The following is a 22,755-nucleotide window of genomic DNA, read 5'->3' on the forward strand; positions in this document are numbered from 1 at the left end:
CTTCTCCCATTCTGTGGGTTGTCTTTTCGTCTTGTTTATGGTTTCCTTTGCTGTGCAAAAGCTTTTGAGTTTGATTAGGTCCCATTTGTTTATTTTTGTTTTTATTTCCATTTCCCTAGGAGGTGGGTCAAAAAGTATCTTGCCGTGATTTATGCCATAGAGCATTCTGCCTATGTTTACCTCTAAGAGTTTTATGGTGTCTGGCCTTATATTTAGGTCTTTAATCCATTTTGAGTTTATTTTTGTGTATGGTGTTAGGGAATGTTCTACTTTCATTCTTTTACATGTAGCTGTCCAGTTTTCCCAGCACCATTTATTGAAGAGTCTGTCTTTTCTCCATTGTATATTCTTGCCTCCTTTATCAAAGATAAGGTGACCATATGTGTGTGGGTTTATCTCTGGGCTTTCTATCCTGTTCCATTGACCTATATTTCTGTTTTTGTGCCTGTACCATACTGTTTTGATTACTGTAGCTTTGTAGTATAGTGTGAACTCAAGAAGCCTGATTCCTCCAGCTCTGTTTTTCTTTCTCAAGATTCCTTTGGCTATTCGGGGTCTCTTGTGTTTCCATACAAATCACGCAATTTTTTTGTTCTAGTTCTGTGAATAATGCCATTGGCAGATTGATAGGCATTGCATTGAATCTGTAGAATGCTTTGGGTAGTATACTCATTTTTGCAATGTTGATTCTTCCAATAAAGAACCTGGTATATCTCTCCATCTGTTTGTATCATCTTTAATTTCTTTCATTAGTGTCTTATAGTTTTCTGCATACAGGTCTTTAGTTTCCTTAGGTAGGTCTATTCCTAGGTATTTACTCTTTTTGTTGCAAGGGTAAATGGGAGTGTTTCCTTAATTTCTCTTTCAGATTTTTCATTGTTAGTGTATAGGAATGCAAGAGATTTCTGTGCATTAATTTTGTATCCTGCTACTTAACCAAATTCATTGATTAGCTCTAGTAGTTTTCTGGTAGCATCTTTAGGATTCCCTATTTATAGTATCATGTCATCAGCAAAGAGTGACAGTTTTACTTCTTTTCTGATTTGGATTCTTTTTATTTCTTTTTCTTCTCTGATTGCTGTGGCAAAAACTTCCAAATCTATGTTGAATAATAGTGGTGACAGTGGGCAACCTTGTCTTGTTCCTGATCTTAGTGGAAATGGTTTCAGTTTTTCACCAATGAGAACGATGTTGGCTTGGAATTTGTCATATATGGCCTTTATTATGTTGTGGTACATTCCATCTATGCCTACTTTCTGGAGAGTTGTTATCATAAATGGGTGTTGAATTTTGTCAAAAGCTTTTTCTGCATCTACTGAGATTATCATATGGTTTTTATTCTTTGGTTTGTTAATATGATTTATCACATTGATTGATTCATGTGTACTGAAGAATCCTTGCATTCCTGGGATAAACCCCACTTGATCATGGTGTATGATCCTTTTAATGTGCTGCTGGATTCTGTTTGCTAGTATTTTGTTGAGGATATTTGCATCTATGCTCATCAGTGATATAGGCCTGTAATTTTCTTTTTTTGTGACATCTTTGTCTGGTTTTGGTATCAGGGTGATGGTGACCTCATAGAATGAGTTTGGGAGTGTTCCGCCCTCTGCTATATTTTAGAAAAGTTTGAGAAAGATAGGGGTTAGTTCTTCTCTAAATGTTTGATAGAATTCGCCTGTGAAACCATCTGGTCCTGGGCTTTTATTGTTGGAAGATTTTTAATCACAGTCTCAATTTCAGTGCTTGTGATTGGTTTGTTTATATTTTCTATTTCTTCCTGGTTCAGTCTCAGAAGGTTGTGCTTTTCTAAGAATTTGTCCATTTCTTCCAGGTGGTCCATTTTATTGGCATAGAGTTGCTTGTAGTAATCTCTCCTGATCCTTTGTATTTCTGCAGTGTCAGTTGTTACTTCTCCTTTTTCATTTCTAATTCTATTGATTTGAGTCTTCTCCCTTTTTTCTTGACAAGTCTGGCTAATGGTTTATCAACTTTGTTTATCTACTCAAAGAACCAGCTTTTAGTTTTATTGATTGTTGCTACCGTTTCCTTCACTTCTTTTTCATTTATTTCCAATCTGGTCTTTATGATTTCTTGCCTTCTGCTAACTTCTGGGTGTTTTTTGTTCATCTTTCTCTAATTGCTTTAGGTATCAGGTTAGGTTGTTTATTTGAGATGTTTCTTGTTTCTTGAGGTAGGATTGTATTGCTATAAACTTCCCTCTTAGAACTGCTTTTGCTCCATCCCATAGGTTTTGGGTCGTCGTGTTTTCATTGTTAATTGTTTCTAGGTATCTTTTGATTTCCTCCTTGATTTCTTCAGTGAACTCTTGGTTATTTAGTAGTGTATTGTTTAGCCTCCATGTGTTTGTATTTTTTACAGAATTTTTCCTGTAATTGTTATCTAGTTTCATAGCGTTCTGGTTGGAAAAGTTACTTGATATAATTTCAATTTTCTTAAATTTACCAAGGCTTGAATTGTGACCCAAGGTATGATCTATCCTGGAGAATGTTCCATGAGCACTTGAGAAAAATGTGTATTCTGTTGTTTTTGGGTGGAATGTCCTATAAATATCAATTAAGTCTATCTTGTTTTATGTATCATTTAAAGCTTATGTTTCCTTATTTATTTTCATTTTGGATGATCTGTCCATTGCTGAAAGTGAGGTGTTAAAGTCCGCTACTATGATTGTGTTACTGTCAATTTCCCCTTTTATGGCTCTTAGCATTTGCCTTATGTATTGAGGTGCTCCTATGTTGGGTGCATAAGTATTTACAATTGTTATATATTCTTCTTGGATTGATCCCTTGATCATTATGTAGTGTCCTTCTTTGTCTCTTGTAATAGTCTTTATTTTAAGTCTATTTTGTCTTATGTGAGAATTGCTACTCCATCTTTCTTTTGATTTCCCTTTGCATGGAATATCTTTTTCCATCCCCTCCCTTTCAGTCTGTATGTGTCTCTAGTTCTGAAGTGGGTCTCTTGTAGACAGCATGCGTGTGGGTCTTGTTTTTGTATCCATTCAGCCAGTCTATGTCTTTTGGTTGGAGCATTAATCCATTTACATTTAAGCTGGTTATCGATATGTATGTTCCTATTACCATTTTCTTAATTGTTTTGGGTTTTTTATTGTAAGTCTTTTCCTTCTCCTGTGTTCCCTGCCAGAGAAGTTCCTTTAGCATTTGTTGTAAAGCTTGTTTGTTGGTGTTGAATTCTCTTAGTTTTTGCTTGTGTGTAAAGTTTTTAATTTCTCCATTGAATCTGAATGAGATCCTTGCTGGGTAGAGTAATCTTGGTTGTAGGTTTTTCCCTTTCATCACTTTAAATATATCCTGCCACTCCCTTCTGACTTGCAGAGTTTCAGCTGAAAAATCAGCTGTTAACCTTATGGGGATTCCATTGTATGTTATTTGTTGCTTTTCCCTTGCTGCTTTTAATATTTTTTCTTTGTATTTAATTTTTGATAGTTTGATTAATATGTGTCTTGGTGTTTATCTCCTTGGATTTATCCTGTGTTGGACTCTCTGTGTCTCCTAGACTTGACTGCCTATTTCCTTCCCCATGTTATGGAAGTTTTCAACTATAATCTGTTCAAATATTTTCTCAGTCCCTTTATTTTTCTCTTCTTCTTCCAGGACCACTATAATTTGAATGTTGGTGCATTTGTTGTTTTCCCAGAGGTCTCTGAGACTGTCCTCAATTTTATTCATTCTTTTTTCTTTATTCTTCTCTGCCATAGTTATTTCCACTATTTTATCTTCCAGGTCACTTATCCATTCTTCTGCCTCATTCTGCTATTGATTCCTTCTAGAGAATTTTTAATTTCATTTATTGTGTTGTTCATCATTACTTGTTTGCTCTTTAGTTCTCCTAGGTCGTTGTTAAACATTTCTTGTATTTTCTCCATTCTATTTGCAAGATTTTGGATCATCTTTACTATCATTACTCTGAATTATTTTTCAGGTAGACTGCCAAATCCTCTTTATTTTTTTGGTCTGGAGGGTTTTTACCTTGCTCCTTCATCTGCTGCTTATTTCTGTGTCTTCTCATTTTGCTTAAATTACTGTGTTTGGGGTCTCCTTACGCAGGCTGCAGGTTTGTACTTCCCATTGTTTTTGGTGTCTGCCCCCAGTGAGTAAGGTTGGTTCAGTGGGTTGTGTAGGCTTCCTGGTGGAGGGGAGTGGTGCCTATGTTCTGTTGGATGAAGCTGGATCTTGTGTTTCTCTTGGGCACGATTACGTCGGGTGGTGTGTTTTGGGGTGTCTGTGACCTTTATATGATTTTAGGTAGCCTCTCTGCTAATGGGTGGGGTTGTTTTCCTGTCTTGCTAGTTGTTTGGCATGGCGTGTCCAGCACTGGAGCTTGCTGGTCATTGAATGGAGCTGGGTCTCAGCGTTGAGATGGAGATCTCTGGGAGGCCTTTCGCTGTTTGATATTACGTGTAGCTGGGAGGTCTCTGATGGACCAACGTCCTGAACTTGGCCCTCCCAGTTCAGAGGCTCAGGCCTGACACCCGGCCAGAGCACCAAGACCCTGTCAGCCATATGGCTCAGAAGAAAAGGGAAAAAAGAAAGAAAGAAATAATAAAATAAAATAAAGTTATTAAAATAAAAAAATTATTAAAAATAAGATAGTAAAGAAGTAATAAAAAAGAAAGAAAGAAGAGAGCAGCGAAACCAGAAAAACAAATCCACCAATGATAACAAGTGCTAAAAAAAAAAAAAGAAAAAAGCAGACAGGCAGAACCCTAGGACAAATGGCAAAAGCAAAGCTGTATAGACAAAATCACACAAAGAACCATACACATACACACTCACAAAAAGAGAAAAAGGGAAAAATATATATACATAAAAAAAGGAAAAAATATATATACATATAAGAAATTTAAAAAGGAAGAGAGGGCTTCCCTGGTGACGCAGTGGTTGAGAATCTGCCTGCCAATGCAGGGGACACGGGTTCGAGCCCTGGTCTGGGAAGATCCCACATGCCGCGGAGCAACTAGGCCCGTGAGCCACAACTACTGAGCCTGCGCGTCTGGAGCCTGTGCTCCGCAACAAGAGAGGCCGCGATAGTGAGAGGCCTGCGCACCGCGAGGAAGAGTGGCCCCCGCTTGCCGCAACTAGAGAAAGCCCTCGCACAGAAACGAAGACCCAACACAGCCATAAATAAATATAAAAATAAATAAATAAATAAATAAACAAAGACCTAAAGAAGAAATATATGGCAAATATCTAAAAAAATAAATAAATTAATTAAAAGGAAGAGAGCAACCAAATCAATAAACTAATCTACCAATGTTAATCAACTCTAAATACTAAACTAAGATAAACATAAAACCAGAAACAAATTAGATGCAGAAAGGAAACTCCAAATCTACAATTCCTCCCAAAGTCCATCGCCTCAATTTTGGGATGATTGGTTGTCTGTTCAGGTATTCCACAGATGCAGGGTACATCAAGTTGGTGGTGGAGATTTAATCCACTGCTCCTGAGGCTGCTGGGAGAGATTTCCATTTCTCTTCTTTGTTCGCACAGCTCCTGTGGTTCAGCTTTGGATTTGGACCCGCCTCTGCGTGTAGGTCACCTGAGGGCGTCTGTTCTTCACTCAGATAGGACAGGGTTAAAGTAGAGGCTGTGTCTTGGCATGTTCCCCTTTGGGTTAATTCTGTATGGGACTCTGTGCTTCCTGGACTTGTGTGACTGTTTCTTTTGCCGGGTTAGTTAATATAGTTCATAGAGTTAATGAAATGTTCTTTAATTATAGGTGTCTGTGTGAGAAAGGAAACCTCCTTTCATATACAGCAAAGAGTTTGTCCTTAAAGAAGATGGAGTATATTAAACTAATTATCGTATGTAGAAACACTTTACTTTTTCCTAGATGTAGTTTAATCAATTCTGTGTTGATTTAACTCTAAAAACATTACAGCGTAGGGAAAGATTCTTAAGCAGGATCTGAGTACAGTGGATCCTTGGACAGGGTAGTGGTTAAGGGTACCTACTGCCCCCCACCCCTCACAGCCCCACAGCCAAAAGTCCAAGTATTGCTATCTCTGTCTCAAAAACAAAGGAATTGATAAATGACTCAGCCAAGGGCAGGGAACTGAAACAGTTTAGATAGAATCAGGACTCATACACTCGTTCTTTTTATTCCCCATATTGCGATCCCTAACTGAACACAAACCTTTCCCCACACTGAGTTAATTTAAAGATCTGTAAAATGAAAATACGGGTACTATATTTATAGAAGAAAATCCACGTATAAGTGGGCCTGCACAGTTTAAATCCGTGTTGTTCAAGGGTCAACTGTATACCTCAAAGGGAAAGTATTTTTACATCTGACTATATCACATTAACAAATTTCTATATTAAAAAAGAGTGCCAAAACCAAAATTAAAATATAAAAACATGTTAATTCATATGAAGCCTTTAGAAACATGCCTGACACATTTTAAGAGCTCGATATATATTAATAGTATGCGGGATTTTCTTTTCAGGCAATAGGATAAGAAATATAAACTCATGGAAAAGCTAAATCCTATCTTTCTTCAATAATATTTAACTGAAGTATACATGTAGAAAAGTACACAGAGTACTTTTCCCAGTGTACAGCTTAATGAACTTCTACAAAGTGAGCACACCTCCCCAGGTCAAGTAATGAGTATTATCAGAGTCCAGAACCCCCCTCAGACCCCCGCTCAATTAGTACTCCCCTTACATCCCAGAGATAGCCCCATCTTAATATTTAACACCATAGTTCAGTTTTGCCTAGTTTTGAACTCCATAGAGATGGACTCATACTGTATATATTTACATTAGTTTTGTATTCTGTGTAAAAATTTCACAACTTCAGTGACTTAAAACAATATGAATTTATTATCTCACAGGTTCCACAGATCAGGAGTCCTGCATTTTGTGACTTGATTCTCTGCTCAGTGTCTCACATGACTGAAATCTGTCTGGATTCATAGGTTCTGAACCTGACCTATATCAAGAATAATGTAGAAGTGTTCCAGGAACCCATAGAGCTTTGTCAAAAATAACAGCATTGATTTTAGGTCAAATCTATTACCGGATAGAGCAGTGCTTTTTAGGCCAGTATTAGAGCATCTTTATTACAGGCCATCAAATTTATATTTATATATGTGTAGGAAAAATTCTGAAAGACTTGAAATTGACCCAAAATGTGTTCTTCTAGGTTTTCTCACTCTTTCATCATTTTTGCACTATTTTGCAGCTCTACAAGTTGTGAGTATCTAATAACCATACAAAGATCCTTCCCCATAGAAATGCAAATTAGTTGTGTCAGGTGGAATGGAATTGATTATTGCTTGTGGGTAGACCCATTGCACATCTACTTGTAAATTTATTTCAGCATTTCTTATTTTCCTATATATATATATATGGTCTTTGAATTTTCCTTTGAAACTGGTTGTAGCATCTTACTGATTTCATTTGATAATGAGTTAAAAATAAAATATTTGACATGTGTTCATCTTATATTTGTACAAGTCATAATTTTACCTTTTAAAAATCTATTCTTTAACATAATTTAATAATAATTTGATTATTGTATATCATATATATGCTTATTTATAAAAGCCAGGACATATTTACCATTTAAATGGATTCAAAGATTTGTGTGTATTCCAAGTTTGATTTAAGATACATTTTTATTAATGATTAATTTTGAGTTCTTCATCAGGGATGGAATTGACCTTTATGTTACTGTTCTGTTGGATGGCAGAGTCTGTTTATAAGGTCCATCTGTAATGCAGTTAACAGTGTAAATTTAATCTTATCAATTGCTTCTCTAAATCTTTTCAGTAATTTCCCATTATTTTTGTGATAAAACCCTACACCTTAACTGGTCCCAATCTTCCTCTTCTGGAAGTTTTCCACACTCCACAGAGCTTTCTACAAAGATACTGGTCTTTTTTCAGTCTCTCAAACACATCACGTATATTCCTGAATTCAGAATATTTGCACAAGCTATTCGTTCTGCCTGGAAAGCCTTTCCCCACCATCTTCAACTCTCCCGTTATTCCTTCCTATCTCCCTGCCTCTTCTTTCCTTTCTCTTTTTCTTTCCTTCGCATCCTGCCCACCTCCCTGCTTTATTCATTCCTATTCAACCTTTAGATTTGAACTCAAGTTTCTGTCCCTCAGGCAAATTTTCCTAATCCTACCTCCAGAATAAATCAGCTCCCTTTGTAACATACTCTCAGCACCAGCTTTTCTTCCTCCTTTTAGTCCACTTTGTAATTATGGATTCAACTTTTGATAATTTAATTAATTTTTAAATTAAGGTCCAGGTCTGTCTTGCTCACCTGTATATCTGCAACTTCTAATCAAAAATCTGACAAGTACTGTGTATTCAATAAATTACTCAGCTACCTTGGCATCTTCCTACTTTTCTCTTTGCTATGAGGTCAAACATGTGAAATGGTCACAATTCATCCACCTTTATGTACTAATAATGATAATTTCTAAAGTTTCAACCACAAAACAAAATCTTTCCTGACATAGTCCTCTTGGATAGTATGCAAAAGAATCTTGGAAGTGACGTCTCCATCTAAGAATGCTTAAGGATTACCTGAATTCTGGGTTCAAATTCTGTCTTTAACTATGGTGTGGCATGACTTGGGAAAACATTCAAAAATCTCCAAGTGTCTTATTTTTTCATATATAAGATAGGAATAATGTAAGTCCTTTTGTGTAAGATAGTTGTGAGGATTAAATAAATTAACACATTTAAAGCAGTGAGTATATTTAAACTGTGCTTAACCCCAAGTAGTGTTAGCTATTTTTAAAAAGATACTTTTGTGATCTGATTTCATAAGAAATTCATAATATTAAAAAAGAAAAAGAAAAAATCCTATCATCTAAAAGACAATAAATGCTCACTGCCCTTGAGGTCATCAGTGACAGCCATAAGTGGCTGCACCATGCAAATCTTTTCTGTTGGAGGAAACAAACATCACAGTATTGCAATACACGTTGATAACTGATTATTGACATAGCAACATTTTTCCACAGGATAGGGGAAGGAAAATAAATGAACATTCTGTCATAATTTTTGTCATGTGATTGATAAACAATGGAACAAGACCGCTCCTGAAGCCATACTCTCTGGAATCTAGATGGCCTTGGGTTGGTTCAAGTTCCTGATAATATCCTCTAAACACATCTGAATGGTGGAGTCATGAGGAATCCAAGTAAAAGCCCAGAAAACTAAAAATGTCTCCCTAAAATGTTCTCCAGATCATTAACAATGCCAGTTGTGCCATGAAAAATAAAGGATCCATATTCAAATAAGTTTGGAAAACACTATATCCCCTCCTAATGATTCACAGTAAACATTCATATATTAAAGGCTCTAAGAAGTTTTCTAGCAAAGAAACATATTTGACTTGATTTAAACCAATGATTTCCAAATTTATTACTACTTTTTTTTTTTAACATTGTAATTACAAACACTTTGAGAAACAGGTGTCCATTAAACACATTTGGGAAACCCTAATTTGGCCTTTTGGGTAGTCCCAAATTATATATAGTTTAATTAGAAAAAATCCATGTCATAATCAATTAATGATAATTTACACAAAGGATATAAAGCGATGCTATATTTTTTGCTAGCTACACAGACACATGAATGTGCCCTTGTATATTCCAATTTATTGTAAATACTTCCAAAGTAAAATCTCAAAAATCAAATTCAAAAAAGTGCTACAATTACATAAAATTTTATCTAAGCTCAATATTCTGGGATAGGACTAGCATTTAGGGTGATTTTAAACTAAGGGAAATAGTATATTCCAGGACAGGCATATGCAATTAGGAAAACAGACATAACCACTATGTTTAAAAAAATCAGGATAGATGGGGAAACTTCCCTTATATGGTTCTTAATTATGTTCCAAATAATGATGTGCACCCTGGATCCTTTGCTGCTCATCTTTCTGGTTTGGAAGATTTCTCTAAGAATAAACCTGCAAAGATTATGTGTATTTCACAGTTGGCTATATTGCCATGGGTAACTCTACAATGATAGCACAAATTTATTAAGACTGTGACATACCTTTCTCTATATAGTCTCTTTATACTGAAATGTAATAGAAGGTCTTTAATTCTTCAATAGTGATAGAAGCTGAACAAAGTTACTTTTTTTAAAAAAAGGTAAAAAACAAGAAGGCCCTTTATAAAAAAAAAAAAATTTGCTGACCTTGAAATGTTTGTTTTACTGAATGCAGATATCGTATGTTCTTGTGTGGAGTGTATTAAATGTGAGAGGTCTGCTAGTAACATGTGGCAAAGACTCTTAATTATCCACCATGTATCCCTGTTTAAGACATTAACTGCCCACTAAATATTCTTGCTTTCATTCTATGATGCGACTTGTTGCTGACAAATAGCTACTCATTCAGGGGTTTCATTTTGTAGCCTTTGTTCATCTAGGTGAGGCCATGTCATTAGTTCTGACCAATGGACTGTGCGATGTGATGCTGCATATCACTTCCAGGCCAAAGAGCCAGTGTCTTCCTCGCTATGGACTGCCATGCAACCATCAGGCAGCTCTTCACCTTGAAAGTTGCATGTAATCATCTGTGACACACACATCGATGTTGCTTTCCAGCGTTTCTGATCTGCAATTCTTTGTTGACAATTATGTGTGTTAAAAGATAATTTTCAGAAAAAAAGATAAAATCATGACTATCATACAGATACAAAAATGGAAAACTTGGTAAAGATTTTCTTCGATTTGGTGAATGAGGGAATCATGCAGATGTTACAGCCAGTTCAGGGAAAAGTCAAAAAAGCACAGCTGTATATGAAGTAAAGGAAATGCTGAAACATATTGCAAATGGAGACAGAACTTTTTTTTAGGGGGAGGAGAGAGTCTGGAAAAGTCAACTAAATGTCTACCAGTCAGGACAGAATTTACATATTTATCAATTCCACAATATAAGAATTATAAAATAACTCAAAGACAGTGAAAGGCTAGAATCAGATAACCTGAAAGGCTGTTTTACATATGGGTGGTGTATGGGTTTCCAGTGAAATACAAATTGTCTCCTACATGTGGAAAATGAATCAGAAGCCACGGTGTTGTTTATGCTCTGATCTAAGCCAATAACAATAGCTTACACTGCTACACTTCTTTAAAAAAATCAATTTTAACTTGTCTTTATTTTAAATGTATTGTCATTACTGAATGCATTAATGAAGCAACACATATTTGCAACATTACAAGATTTTCCCATTTTTAATAACTTTTTCTACATAGCTTGTTTTCTTTGTGATCTTCAGCATTTTTCATTATATATTTAAAACACAATTCTGAGAAGTGAGTAGGATTCCACAGACTGCCAGAGGGGTCCATGGGGAAAAAAATGTTAAGAATCTCTGCTCCAGGAGAAAATAATTAGAAAGTCATGTTAGTAATGCGGGTTGGTTGTTATTGTCTGTGTTTAGCACGATATTCAGTGAAAGGGATCAGCTTAGATGGAAATTGGTGAATTTGCAAGCAAAATTGGAAGTGAATAGAGTTCAAGGATTCAGGACCTCTCAGTGTTGGAGAGAACCCACTTCTGCAGACATTAGTCTGATGAGTGAAAAGCTTGACCCAGGAAGGCCCATCAAAGACATAGATTCATCATACAAGCATGTTGTTGCAGATTACCCCAAAGTGGTCACTGTCAAGTTAAAAGAGAAGCATTTGGGTAAGGAAAAAAATAAAGCTGGCCTAAGAACTGTTGTCTAGAAAGTAAGTTTTTATACCGTTATGGTCCATGGAACTGGAGACAGATAGATCAGCAGCCCACACAATTTTGAAAGCTTATATTGCTAAGGAAACCAGCAGCCTTCCATTTGATGCATTGAGCCATCAAGCAACCACTGGGCTCCCAAACTTGCATGCACAGGAAGAAGGCTGCAAAAATGCACACCCTCAAGAAGGGCACATGTCTCAAAATCCACTTCAGATGAGGCCATCAAGATAATGGAAAAGATAGAACCACTCAGAATGTAATTCTGGGCCATGTTGACAGGGGCCATGGAGAAAAATGAACAAACAGGCTTTTCCCGGAAAGTCAAATCAGGGTCTAAATAGGAAACTTCTCCTCTCACCTGAGTAAAGGGACTCATAGCACCTGCCTTCAGGTTTTCTTAATACTGTGGACCAGTGACTGCTCTGTCTCCTGTGCTTACTGTGATATCGTGATATACTAAGAAAAGTGCATTTTAGTCTTAATCCCCATGTTCTGGCCAGAGCTCCTAAAACCCTTGAAATTTCCTGAGTGATGATGGTGATAGGAACACCTTACACAGAGCTCCTAAATCCTTTGGAAATTCCTGGGTGATAGGATCATCTTCTGTGCTAATGAGGTGACTCTTGGTGGGATCCTGGATGGGGCCAGTCACCAGAAAGGTCAAGCATGTTTAGAAGCTTCGGATTTTCAACTCCATCCCCTATCCTGCAGGGAGAGGAGAGAAGCTGGAGATTAAGTTAATAACTGATTGAACCTACGTGATGAAGCCTTCATAAAAGTTCCCCGAAATGTGGTGAACCCATTCATGAGTCAGGAGGTGGATGCATCTCAACTACAAGGGGATAGAAGCTCCTGTGCTTATGACCCATCTGGACTTCACCCTACATATCTCTTTATCTGGCTATTCATTGGGTAAGGAATGCATCCATTAGTGTATAATAAGCTGGTAAATGTAAGTAAGTGTTCCCCTGAATTCTGCGAGCCATCCTAGCAAATTATTGAGCTGGAGGAGGGAGTCATGGGAACCCCAAGTTAAAGTCAGTACCGGTAACAGCTCAGGACTTGCAATTTGTGTCTGAAGTGGGCTCAGTCCTGTGGTTCTGAGCTCTTAACCTGTGAGATCTGATGCTAACTCCAGACAAGGTCAGAACTGAATTGAATTTTAGAACATCTAGCTGGTGTTGGAGAACTGAACGGTGTGGGGAAAATGCCACACATTTGATGGCAAGAAGTGGTGTGCATAATAGAAGAAAAAACAGAATTGTCCTTCTCCTGGTGTAGAGAAGTTTTCCCAGACACTTCTCTTTCCAGAATGTGAGATTTTATTGCATTTTTTTTTTGTCCCTGCTCCACTACTCTGTGTTGGATGTTGTCAGAGTGGGAACTAAGTAGGGATAAATTTTCTTTTAGTTCATGTGTTGCCAAGTACAAGTAACCATATTCACCCCTGCTGGATGCGGTAACTGGATGAAACTTTTGGTTCTATCCTTCAAAGAAGGGAAGCCTATATTTTGTATAGGAGAAGAAGGGTTTGGATGCTTATTTGGTGGCAAGGAAGGCAGAATGTGGCAGAAATGGCTAGCTATACATCAAAGATTCATATTCCCCTTAGCATAGTATAATCATTGCTGGTGATAATTATCAGCCAGAGATAATACTTCCCAGATCATATTGCATCCATGAGGGGCCATATGATTTGTTCTCACCAATGGAACAAAGGAGAACATGCTGTGTTTCATTCTGGGCAGAGAAGACCAGGCCATGCATATGCTTTACCTCCTCTCAATTTCCTATCAGCGAATGCAGAATACCCTCAGGCCCTAGACAAGGGTGAAAACATAGGAAGAAGTCTGGGACTTATCTCACCGCCAAGAGGAAGGATGCCTTTGGAACCCCCCAAACAGCATTGTTTATGTGAATGAGAAATAAATTTTTATTATTCCCTTAAGCCACTGAGATTTGGAAAGTTTCGCTGTTGTTGTTGTTAAAGCAGCTAGTGTTATCCCAACGAATACATTATCCAAGTGGAGATTCCAGGTAGGTAGTTAGATAAGGGTCTAGAGCTCAGATGAGAGGTCAAAGCAAGCGCTCTAAATGTAGAAGTTAACATGTATTTAAAGACATGAAGCTAGACATCGCTTAAGGAGAGCAGATGTTTAGAGAGGAAAACAAGGATCGAGGTCCAGCGTTGAGAACTCCAGTACTACAGGTTAGTTAGAGAAGTCTAATCTGCAGAGGTTCCTGAGACTGCCTGTGGAGTAGAAAACAAAAGAAGTAGAAGCAGACAGTACGTTATTTCAAGAAGCAGAGCATGGCCAGTGATAGGCAATAGTGCTGAGAGCCCAGTCAAGACAAGACTTATGAATAGTCCATTGACTTGACTAACTTGAAAAGTGTTTGAGACCTTTACGAAAACAATGTCAGTATATTTGATGGGAGAAGTGAGTAAGTTCAAGAATAAATGAAAAAGGAAGAAAAGAAAAAAATAGAGTTAAAGGGAGCACACATGATAGAAGGCAAAACAGGATGTGGAGTCGAGGGAAGGTAATGCTGAGGTTGCATACCTGGGCAGGGAAAATAAGAGGATCCAATAGGAAAGCTGCTGCAGGAGAGAGGGAAAAAGGAAAAGGAGACAGGATCCAGAGCATCACGGTGGGCTGACCTTTCAGTGGAGAAGAAACTCTTATTCCTTTGTTGCACGAGGGAAGACACAGACACTATGAACATGGATGCATGTGGCTTCATTGATGTATTGATTAGGTCTGCTTTTGAGTACTTTTACAGTAAAGTAAAAAGTGGGGTCATCACTAAAGTGAGTGAAGAAAGTGTCATTAGAAATTTGAAAAGGGAAGGTATGAAATAATTATCTCAGAAAGGGTAAAAGTGAACCTTCCAGCCAAAGGATTTCTGGGCAATTTTGAATACCTGTTTGAGGGCTTGGTTCATGATTTTTGTAGTATGTTCAATCACAAGTTATGTGAGTATATATTTTTTTCCTGTAATCAGTGAACATAGATAGCTGATTCAACAAAGGATGGGATTTTTTTAGTGTATAAAACAGAGGGAAAGCAAAAGATTTTGGTGTGTTTGCATGAAAGTGATATGACGAGCCTCAGACATGAGTAAGGAGGAAATCGAAGAAAGCAGGGAGCAGTGATATTGAAAAGGTACAAAGAATTGGTGCCAATTGGATTATTGCAGTAATTGAGCTGGTAGAAGCTACCAGAATGTTATGTGAACAGGCCACAGCTTGAGATGCTTGAAACAAATTCCTGTGATGGGGCAGTGACTGGTGATAATAGGGTCTAGGGTAGGAGTGTTACCCAACTTGGGGTCGGCTGCTCACCACCTGAAAGCCAATAATTCAAGAGAGAAGTGTCAATAGAAAGGAAAGATGCTTTAATCGGAAAAGCTGGAAAGCGGGGGAGAAGGTGGGCTCATGTCCTGAGACCAACTCCAAAGATGCTGCTCGGCCATGGCAGTTGGTTTTTTTTTAGCATTTCAAGTGGAAGTACTTTTATTTCAAGGCACCATATCAATCTCTCCAAGGGGTGTTTCTCTAAGAACATTCCTGCCTCCATGTGTGAAAATCCTAAAAAAAATTCCCAAAACCCCAGAGGGTGATCATAGCCATCCACAAGCTTTCATTCATGTGACAGCGTTCCCGAAGACACAGGTTATGGGGGGGCCTGCAGCCACTGTTATCACTGACAGCCCTGGAACGGAGCTCCCCACTGGGGACCCCAGAGGACAGAGAGATGGACGGAACGCTTGGACTTAGAAAGAGCCCGTGGGGCTGGGGGCCCTCAAGACGGGGAATCTGCGGACACGTGGCAATGCTGGCATCCACGCCCCCTCCTGCCTCTCCTCCTCCTCGCTCAGGTTGGCGCTGCCCCGGAGCCTGGACGTCAGCGTGTTTTGCAAGAGGGCTGCCAGGTTCTTGGATGTCTTTTGGAGGAACGCGCGCCCGGGTGGGCGCCATTCACGTGCGGTACAGGTCCTCCCGCGAGGAGCCCGTGAAGCCGCAGTCCTCCCAGACGTGCAGGCATGCCGCCGCCGCGCCCCGTGCATCTTCTCCGGGTGGGACCCCAAGGAGCAGCGTGGGTGAAGGCTTTGTGGCAGACGTCACACCTGTTGGGGCGAAGGCCTGCGTGTGCGCGCACGTGCCTCTCGAGGGAGGTCCAAGGTGTGTCCCTGAAGCCCTTGCCGCAGAAGCCGCGCAGGTGCCTCTTCCCCTGGCTGCGGCCCTTGAGGTGCCAGGTGAGCGTGCGCTGCGGGCCGAAGGCCTGGGGGCACCGCGCGCAGGTGCGAAGCGCCGGCTCGCCGCAGGTGCCCGCGGTGCACTGGGACGCAGGGGTCTGCCCTCTCCTCGTCCAGGATCCCGCTCATCCCGGCTGCGGCCGAGACCCCCCGGGCTCCTCCTCCTCACCTGGAAGACTTCAGGCGTCGTGGAGGCCCCTCCCCGGACTGCGGCCCCTGGTCCCGGCTGCTCCGCGGAGCCCACCTTCCCGCCCGGCCGGCCCACTCGCAGCCTCCCGGCTCGGCGACACCTATGCCTGAAATCGCGGCGGAGACCACCGCGGGGACAGTGCTTAAAGGGGAGACGGGGGAAGAATCTCAGTGAGTCATCCAGGCAGGAGGATGGGTTCTGCATCTTCCTCCATGGAGTGCAGACCGGCTGACTCTCCCTTCAGAGGTTCACTTTGCTCTCGTGATCTGCCTGCAGGGTTGCTAAGGGGGCTATTAGGGTAGAGGGCGAGTCATTCTTTAACTACTTCATTCTTCTTTTTATCCAGGAAAAGAATCAACAGGCTAATTCGGTTCTTTCAAGGTTAGAGGGGAACAGAAATGGGCAAACAGCAAGGGGCAAAAGAGCGGCTTTCAGGAGGAACGATGGGACTGCCGGGCAAAGATGAGGGTGGCGGAGAAAATGGAAAATAATTAGGGCAAATGGCTGAGAGGCCAATACATTGACCTGAGAATGACCAGTTTGAAAGATGAGGATTTTCAGTCTTTTGTGAGTGAAGGAGAATGGCCCAGAAAATGGCTATGACAGAAATGAAGGAAGTTGGTAGGTGGTGCATCAAAGTGCATAAGCTCCAAAGAAGCTATGGTTTCTGAAGAAAGAAGGCAGGAGTAAGAAGAAAGCTCACTGACCCCCATAGCCTGGCCTTAAGGCACTGCAAGAATGAGATATGCTTTACACTTTGCGTTTTGTCCTTCATAAGCCTGGGCTTCGTAAAACTAAAATTTGATAAAATGAAATTTGAATATTGATCAAATAATTTTCCTCCAAACACTCCTTGTATTGTTCCCTTGGACCATCTCCACAGTCCAGGCTGCTGTGGATTGCATCTTACTCAGCTCAAAAAATGGATGCTGCTATAGAAACAGAGGGCAGGAAAAAAATTCTTGGAATTTTTTTGTGATAGGATATATTTTACAAATCTATGTATTTAAATTATCTCAAAAGAAAAGACTTTGATTTACAAAACTGAGCATCTCAGATCAACAACAAAAAGATTTGGGAAACTTTATGATAATTTAAGAGTCTTGTTTCTGCTTAAGACTTGGTGAAGATTTTCATAAGGAGAGACTTTATTTCTGGCAACAAAGAGTTTAAATGTTCGGAGGAACCTTCCCAGTTCAGCGCATACAAAATGCTGCATATATTTTTAAGGCATTCTTTATAGAGCAAAAAAGTAAGAAAAATTCTCATTGAATAAAAACAATAAAGCAAAACTCCAGAGGAGCGCATGAGAGCTAAAGCTGGCAATCACCCTGCACTATTTCCTCTCTCTTTCTCTCTCTTTCTTTTTCCCTTTTCCCAAGTCTCCTGGTTTCCTTTTTATTTTATCTTCTGTCCAGGTGTTTAGGTTGTGCTCTGTCTTTACTGCTCGTGACTTTGCAGCCTCAGTGATGCTTTGCCATTCTGGGTCAACCAAACAAATTAAAACCCTCATTGAGTCTGTTTTGTTTTTCACAGTTTCTAAAAATACAATGCCATTTCCACTATTGTCATAAATCCCTTCTTGCCATTCTTCTGTTTCTTTTGAAGTGACTAATAGGAATTCCTTTTATCTGAAGATATTAGGTAATGATGAAACTCCCACCGCTGATAATAACTGCTCCAATATTCTGCAATCTCATCCTGTACTTTTGGTTTTGCTGCATATATTCAATGGATTGGAGGTGTTTGTTTCGTTCATGCTCTTTTTTTAAAAAAAATGTTTGTTGAAATATAGTTGATTTACAATGCTGTGTTAGTTTCAGGTGTACAGCAAAGTGATCCAGTTACATATATTCTTTCTTAGATTCTTTTGCATTAGAGGTTATTACAAAATATTGAGTATAGTTCGCTGTGCTATACAGTTGGCCCCTCTTGGTTATCTGTTTTATATATGGTAGTGTATTCACACTCTTTTAGATATGTATCTTGTGGTTATTCACCTTTAGGTGTTTCTCGTATGTGGAGGACTTATATTTGTGTGGTTTATATTTGGCAGGCGGACAGTATGATGCATTATATATATGTGAGTGCATTCTTGGAAGTACCTTCATCTTATTCCCTACATAATATTTCTAATACATTGGGAATTCATTATTCTCCTCTAATATTAATAATAAGGAAAGGATTGAAGCATTATTCTTATGTCTACATTATGAATTTCTATATTCTAATACCTATTATATGAATCAATTTCAAAATACTGTAATTTCAGAGTATAATTGCAAACATGCTAAAGCCCAAAAACAAATTCCTACATTTAATGGAACCTAGCTGAAATTGCCTACTGAAATTGAGGTTCATTGCCTCTGAAGAGCCCCACAGAAGTCCCTATTGTGGGGGGAGGAGGAAAGGAGTCAGATATTTTACATGAGTTTTTTCAAGTTCTAAAATATATGGTAGGCTATTGCAAGCTGATTTTGTAAAGAAAGGACCCAGCTGCTTTCCAGATTTCATTTAAAGATTCATAAAGACCAAAATGAGAAGGTACAGAAGCCCAAGGATGACTTTTTTTGCCACATGAGCAAAAAGCACAGAAAAGAACGATGGGTGCTTTAAACGCATTTCTAGCTAGACACTGAAGTCAGTTAAACTACTGTCCAGCAAATATCTATTCCTTAACCCCATACCTCCTTTGGCGAAGGATATTTTTCTGTACTTTGGATGTTGGCCTTCTCTGCGTGACTTGTCTTGGTCAATGGATGCAGGTGGAGGTAAGACTGTACAAGTTCAAGTCCAGATCTTAAATATCATTGTCTATTTACACTTATTTAGGTGTGACTCCAACCTCTCCCAAAGTAGCCACTATTCCTACTTCCTGAGCCCCAGAATGGACCCTCATGGAGTGGAGCCGCCTTGGAAACAGAGTCGCAGAGGATGATTCATGTGGTTTCCAGTGTGAGAACAAATACTTATTGTTATAGGATATAGCAACAGTGTGGTTGTTTTATGTGCAGGCAAGACTGACTACTACACACACCTGTGACTATAGGAATTAATCAGAAGACTGTGTTTACCCACCGCAACCTTGATCCTTGGACACTTTTCCAGCTATAACCTAGGTCCCTCCAATACTGGGGTTGAATAGATGCTAGCTTTCTCTTAAAGGTATGGTTTCTCTTTCAAGGTATGGTTTTATATTTTTTAAAGTTGCCTATTTCTAAGCATATTTGTATCTTAGTACAGGGATCCTGCTGGGATAACGTAACTTAAATCATATATATTTTGAGCAAACAACTGACCTAAATGAGAGAAAGGGAATACAGAGTAAATAAGATGAACACTTAACAAATAGCGAAGTGATAGATTTAAATCCAAACATATTAGTTATTAATATAAATGAAAATAAACTAATTTCTCCAATTAAAAGACAAAAATTATTATATTACACCACAACAACAAAGCCAACTATATGCTACTTACAAGAGGTTCACATAAAATATAAAGATACTGAAAAGTAAGGAAAAATAGGATTGAAGAAGATGCACCATGTAAACATTACCTAAAAGAAATTTTTGTAGCTATAGTAAAATCAAACTAGTAGACTTTCAGGTAAAAACTCCCCAAAACATTAGTTCAAATAAAGATATATATATATATATATATATACTTTCTTATAAAGCTAGAGTAATTAACACAAGGTTGTATTGGTGTAACAATATATATGCATAGACAATGGAACAGAATAGAGATTTTAAAAAGATACATATATGAATGCCTGGTTTATAATTTAGGTGGTAATCTTCTTTTTTTTTTATAAATTTATTTATTTATTTATTTATTTATGGCTGTGTTGGGTCTTCGTTTCTGTGCGAGGGCTTTCTCCAGTTGCGGCGAGCGGGGGCCACTCTTCATCGCGGTGCGCGGGCCTCTCACTGTTGCGGCCTCTCCCGTTGCGGAGCACAGGCTCCAGATGCGCAGGCTCAGTAGTTGTGGCTCACGGGCTTAGTTGCTCCGCGGCATGTGGGATCTTCCCAGACCAGGGCTCGAACCCGTGTCCTCTGCATTGGCAGGCAGATTCTTAACCACTGCGCCACCAGGGAAGCCCTAGGTGGTAATCTTGAGAAAGAAAATATAATAGTAAACACTTGGACCAACCATTGAGAAGAAATTTAACTACATATATGGTAAAACCAGATATTAATTTTCTAATGAGTAAATAATTTACAAAAGAAAGATAAGTAAATTGAACTCTTAATAATACGGTTTCTAAACCTAATTGAAAAAATTTTACAAATATATTTCTCTAAAATGAAACTTGAATTAAAACCATTTTGCCCTAAAATCCTAAACTGTCTTAGCAGGCAGGAGTTACTCAGCTAGGTTTTGGGGAGGGGGTGGCGGTGGGAGACCCAGGCAGGTGGTCAACCTGGTATTAGCGGTCTGGTCACCAGATGAGGGTCATGGGGCTGAGGTTCACAGACAGGACATGGGGTTCAGGCAGGACCAACGCATCCTGTTGTGCAGTTTGTAAACAGCATACAGGTGTCCAGCCAAGGGAGTCAATCGGGGCTACCTACCAATCCTGTGAGTTTTAAGTTCCAGCTGTTTCTTCCCAGAGAAGACGCCTTTTTCTAATTCACACAGAAATATGATGTAAACTCTGCAACCAAGGCAAGTAGTAACAACAAGACATGACCCCGGTCCCGGTGGACATATGGGTAGACCTTTGATCTTGATTATAGGAACAAAGTAATAGCCAGATTACTAAATATAGGGCATAAAGTCTGAATGAGAGGGGCAGCCTAGTTTTGTCCCTTGGACTCTCAGATCTCCTTCTTAACTACCTCTGACTGTAGACAGATGTGGTCTCAAGTCCCAAGGCAAGGGCAAGACTGCAGGTGGGAGTCAAATGGCTCCGATACAAGTCTAAAAGCAGCAGGGAGAGTAGGCAGTGAGGGAGGCCATTACGTCAGCGTCCTGGTTTGCCTCCATTCCGAAACTCCAGATGAATGGACAACAAAACATTTTGTCACGTGCCCATTAAAGCAGCCAATGACTGATTTCCTAAATCTGGGGTGGCCTACATCAAACCCATCCTGCAAATCAGTGCCATACCATGGCAGCCCAAGCACATCCCTCCTTTGCTGAAAGCTCTTTGCTATTTCCCCATTTTGTCTAGAATAAATCTTAAGATGACTTATTAATGCATCCATGATATGATGCATGTCTATTTCTTAAACGCTATTTCATTGAGGTCTCCACACCTCAAGTTATAGTTTATAACATCAAACCAATTTTCCCCAGAATTTCCCAAGCAGCATATCTTCCTGAAATGCCAAACCTACTTCCCACTGGCTCAGGCAGCACCATCTAGAGATCTAGCAATCTTTCCTGACGTCCCTTCCCCTGGTGTTCTTAATACCCATATGTATCTTCATCATCGCTTTCATAACTACTCATTCATTCTTTGTTTTAAAATTTTTATTTATATTTTTGGCTGCGTTGGGTCTTCGTTGCTGTGTGCAGGCTTTCTATAGTTGTGGCGAGCAGGGGCTACTCTTTGTTGCAGTGCACGGGCTTCTCATTGTGGCGGCTTCTCTTGTTGCAGAGCCTGGGCTCCAGGTGTGTGGGCTTCAGTAGTTGTGGCATGCAGGCTCAGTAGTTGTGGCTCGTGGGCTCTAGAGCGTAGGCTCAGTAGTTGTGGAACATGGACTTAGTTGCTCTGCGGCATGTGGGATCTTTTTGGACCAGGGATCGAACCCGTGTCCGCTGCACTAGCAGGCAGGTGCTTAACCAATGCACCACGATGGAAGTCCTACTCATTCATTCTTAAAGCACATACATAGTGTCCACTATGTCATATACTCAGTATCATCACTATGTTCAGAGCCAGAGATAACAAAAGAGAAAAGCAAGAAAGACAAAATAGGTGAGGGTTCCTCTTAGTCCAGTAGGAAAAATAGACAATGAAATTACAATCAGTGATGACAGCTATGACAGCACAAGGTCTTATCGTTATTTGGTTTTGCTTCTTCTTCCACTGAATGTGAGTTCTATGACTGTATTTTATTAACTTCTATATCTCTAAAACCTAGCAGACTGTCAGTAAGCACACTGTAATTGATAAATGCTTGTTGAATGATTTTCTTTTCCAAGCATTCCTAAACTGAACTCTGTTGCCCACATTTAAATGCTTCCATTATATCCTTCCATTGGAGCCCTTTTATTCCAGTGGGGCCCGTCTCCTTACTGCCTGCCCACTCACTTTCACTGACCATGCTGTCTCCTGCCCACAACCCTCCAATGACTTTCAGTGACTTTAGACTAAAATACAGATGTCCTAGTTTGGCTTAAAAAGCTCTTTATTTTCTAGGTCCTGATTCTCTCACAACCTCACTTCGTTCCACCGTCCTCCATTGCTCTAATCACACTCACCTTCATCTATTCCTCACACTAACCATCTCCACTTCAGGGTCTTTGCAGTTTTATTCCCACTGCCTGGAAATCCTCTACCCCTATGTCTTCGGATCTCTGTGTCT

General features: G+C 39.5%; 1 pseudogene; it reads right to left on the reverse strand.

The window, feature by feature from the left end:
* Positions 1 to 15,543: 15,543 nt before the first annotated feature.
* The window catches only part of LOC133091861 (transcription factor Ovo-like 2), a 36,346-nt pseudogene continuing 29,134 nt past the window's right edge, over positions 15,544 to 22,755 (reverse strand).

Source organism: Eubalaena glacialis, chromosome 5, assembly GCF_028564815.1.
Source record: "Eubalaena glacialis isolate mEubGla1 chromosome 5, mEubGla1.1.hap2.+ XY, whole genome shotgun sequence".
Classification (NCBI taxonomy): Eukaryota; Metazoa; Chordata; class Mammalia; order Artiodactyla; family Balaenidae; genus Eubalaena; species Eubalaena glacialis.